The following is a 4179-nucleotide window of genomic DNA, read 5'->3' on the forward strand; positions in this document are numbered from 1 at the left end:
GCCGAGCGCAACCTCGATCTTGAATGGTTGGAGACGAGGGAGCGCCAGGTTACCCAGGCGGAGGACGATGTTGGCGCGCGGGAGGTCTGAATCCAAGAAGAGGTCGACCGCTGCGTGGCGGAAGCTCGCGGGGTTCTTGAGCACGAATATGAATAGAGGTTGGAGTTGATCAAGGCCGAGGCCGCGGGCAGGACTCCCGCTCTTAGGACCAAGCTGACCGAAGCAACGCAGCATGCTGAGGCCACCGCAGCCGCCTTAGTCACGGCGCAGGCTGAGCTGGCCTCCTCCCGTGCCGAGCTGCTTCTCCTCCAATGGAGGGTTGATGACGCCGAGTTCGTTGCGCGGCGGAACGAAGATGAGATTCGCCAGCGGCAGACACTGGAGCACATGCATGACCCCGTGCTCCGAACACTCAGGGAAAGGGCCAACGCGGCCTTGGGCAATATCTGTGATGCGGCCGCTGAGCAACCTCACGTGACCAACTACGACGGTAATCTCCAGTTCTTCATCGACGTGGTGATGCATCTGGAGAATCGCTCTGAGAGGGCTCGTCGGCTTGTCGAGGAGAGGAGCCGCGGCCTGCTCGCACGGGCATTCTCCCGTGCCTTCAGCCATCTTCAGAACATCGACCCCCACTTTGACTTCGACGCCGCCATCGCCCCGGTGCCAGAGGCCATCCGAGGCGACCTGGCATGGTGGGTGGAGGACAACATGGATGCACTCGTCCGGGCCTTCACCTCTGATGATGACGAGGTGGTTGTCGCTGCTGATGAAGGCGACGTGGTGAACGACGGCGAAGAAGGTGCCAACGACAGTGAGAGTGAGGCCAGCGACAGCGACAATGGCGCCAGCGATGCTTGTGGAGACGACCAAGAGGATGCGGTGAGCGACATGTCTGATTGATCCTACGCCCCCTGATGTTTAGCCTGCCTAGAAAAAGCTCGGGCGTGGCCCTGAAGGTTGTAAGAGCATTTTGGGAGGGGAAGCCCCACATGTAAAAAGGATTGTTGTCCACGCGTTGTTAAGGTTGACACTGAATGGGTGCCCATATGATGTTATGGGCTCTGCGATGAGTTGGTTGCTGTGATTTTACCTTTATCTTGGGCGAGCTTCGAGTAGGCTCGTGGCGACTCTCCGAGGGTCCCTCGGGAGACCCGTTGACCTTGCAGCAAGAGCCTTGCGAGGGCGAGCGCCAGCCTTGGGACGGCATGTGCGTGTGTGCTGGGCCCAGCCCTGACCGCGAGGGGCTCGCGAGGGGGAGGAAGCTAGTGGAATTCCAACTTGAGCAGAAAACGGAACACGAGAAAGCACGCGAACAAGACAAGACACCCCTCCCTGCATACACAAACACAAATTCAACTTCAACTTAGGTCCAAAATGAGAAAGCTTGACCACATAAAAGGAAGCAAAAGCAAAAGGCCGCGTTCGGCACCTAGTCTAGTCTTCGACGTCTTCTCACCAGCGCGAAGCTAAGTGCTGCCACTGGGTGTGGGAGGGAGCCCCCGAGGCCCAAGGGCGGCTCTCCGGAGACTCCGGGGCGTGTACAATCCCAACTCATTATTACGTGAGAGTGTCACGGGCGGCGAGCTTCACAGGCACTGGGCCTTCTTCACAGGTATCGGCGTTGCTTCATATCGCCAGATGAGGGCCCCGCCTTGCGCCACCCTTGACCACCATCGACGGCGACCGGAAACCAATGACGACGCCAATGGGGAAAAGGGGACGCTAGCGGTTCCCCCGATGACCACGGGTCCTTTGTCGGGGGCAGGCCTTGCGGCACCTCCCCAGCAGAGGGCCTACCTCCGAGGAACACCTTGCTCTGCGCACCGTGGGGAGGGGCCTGGCTCCCGGCCCCTCTCCTGCAGCCCCCAGTGCCCTCCTCCTAAGGGGAGGGAGGCTGTCGTACTGGGGCAGTCTTCCACTGCAGTGACCTGGATTTCCTACGACCCATGGTTAGCATAAGCTTGCTCCTGAGGGATTAGCGGTACTCGATAGCTGCTGCCGCCGGCGCGGTTCGCGAGGCTTCCTTGAGGTTCCTGAAAGGGCTCGGCTTCTGGCGTCTCTTCCTCCCAGCCTGGCCCGAGGAACGAGCCGTGGTCTTCTTTCGGTGCGTATTCCCGATCCACCATGTGGGGCACATAAGCCTCCGGGTCGCCGCCCCAAAGGCTTCGCTGTAGTGCCCCACGCTCCACGCGGTTTGGCTTGAAGCACCTTCCTGGGGGTGGTAGGGCGGCGGCCCGCCCGGGCCGTAGGCAGCGATGCGCATGCCCTCGCTTACCAGGGGCGGTGCTGGTGCAGCTTGTCGCCCGGCGCTGACGGCCAAGCTGGTGTTGATGAAGCCTTGAGGTACACCTGGGGGCGCGCGGGCACGGATGGGCCCGCCGTGTGATCCGCCCGGGGCCTGGGGTGGAAGCTGGACGCAGAATGGAGGTGTCCCTGAAGCACTGGCATCCAGGAGCTCAGCGACGCGCTCCAGCAGCACGTCATGGCCGATTTCCTGCAGCCTGCATCATAGTAGTTCTCGAGCCACCGTGAGTGCAGCCTTCATGTTCGCCTGCTCCCGTCGGGTGTGCGGTGTTGTGGCCGCGACGTGGTTTGAGGCCCTTGCTGCTGATCGTACCTGCAGCGGGGTGAGGGCAGGCGGCGCTTGACCGCGTCACCCGCACCCCGCAGCGTTCTGCGGAGCGCGGGCTGCCTGAGGTGCGTGGTTGAGGTCACCTTGGGCAGGCGGCGCGGCGTGGGCAGGCCATGCTGCCCAGCGGTCGGTGTTGGCATCGGGTCACCGGACATGGAGGCGACAGAGTGGTGGAACACGGGGCAGTTGAAGAAAGATTCTGGCACACCCCTACCTGGCGCGCCAAATGTCGGATATCGGGTTCCGGCAAAACCCTTAAGGTTCGAACTCTGGGGTGCGCGCGAAGATCTTTCCCCTACCGATCCACGTCCCAACGCCTTGCGATGAATCTAAGCTACACGATGAGCAACACAAGGGACACAAGGTTTATACTGGTTCGGGCCACCATTGTGGTGTAATATCCTAATCTAGTGTGTGGTGTGGTGGATTGCCTCAGGGGCTGATGATGAACAGTATAGAGGAAGAACAGCCTCGTGAGAGGTGTTCTTGGGCTGGTGCGGTGAACTACTTGGGTGAGTTCGATCGCCTCTAGATCTGATGAGAACTCTCTGAGATGCCCTCTACTGTGGTGGCTATCTCTATATATAGAGGCCCCGGTCCTCTTCCCAAATATTGAGCCGGAAAGGAGCCAACAACGACCATTTTGAAGGGAAACATCTAGTACGAGTTATCCTGACTAAAGTTGGTCTTCGACTGCCAAAGGCACTGGCGGTGACGCCATCTTGGGCTCCACGATGACCTCCGTCCTGCCGCTCTGCTGGTCTTGGTCTCGTTGAACCGAAATGGTAATCTTTGCTTGATGCCTCGGTACTCCACGTCTGCGCTTGCCCCCTTTGCACCAAAGAGGAAACAAGGACACTGCGCAGGCTAGCGCCCGCCTGGTCTCGATCGTCATGGCTTGCATCACGAGCACCTCGCGCTGTACCCCTGCCTTGATCTCTCCGCCTCCTCGCGAGCCTGCCTGGTGAGGCCGTCCCTGAGGAAGCCTTGCGTCGTCCGCCCCGCGAGGCTTGGCCCCTCGCGAGGGTCTTGAGCTTGGGTTGATGAAGACGGGCCGTACTGGGCCACCACTTGAGCCACGCCGCAGGCCGCAGACAGGCAAGTCTGGGGACCCCCGTTACCAGAACGCTGACATAGTGTTCCACTGTGGCAGCCCCTTTGGACATATAAAAGGACGCCCACGGCATACTGGAGGAGGATTCAGACTTTTGAACCTCTCGGCCCAGCTTGCATGCGTTGCAGCTAGTCGAAGCTCAAGAACACAGATATACACTCAAGCAGGACTAGGGTTTTACGCTTCTCAGCGGCCGAACCTGGGTAAAAATCCGTCGTGTTGATCATTAGATCTGCTGTTTGCTCTACCCCTCTTCCCTGCCAAACTGCAGAAGGGATCCAGTGATCCCATAGGTGTCGTTCTCGTCCACAATCAGTGTCAGAATTTACATGTGCCGCATGTATTCATCACTGACCCTCACACACCCGTGTAACCGCGAGGGCCGACTCTGATACAAATTGTAATGCCCCGACCAAACCCACCGGTCCAC

Source organism: Triticum aestivum, chromosome 5B (genome assembly GCF_018294505.1).
Source record: "Triticum aestivum cultivar Chinese Spring chromosome 5B, IWGSC CS RefSeq v2.1, whole genome shotgun sequence".
Classification (NCBI taxonomy): Eukaryota; Viridiplantae; Streptophyta; class Magnoliopsida; order Poales; family Poaceae; genus Triticum; species Triticum aestivum.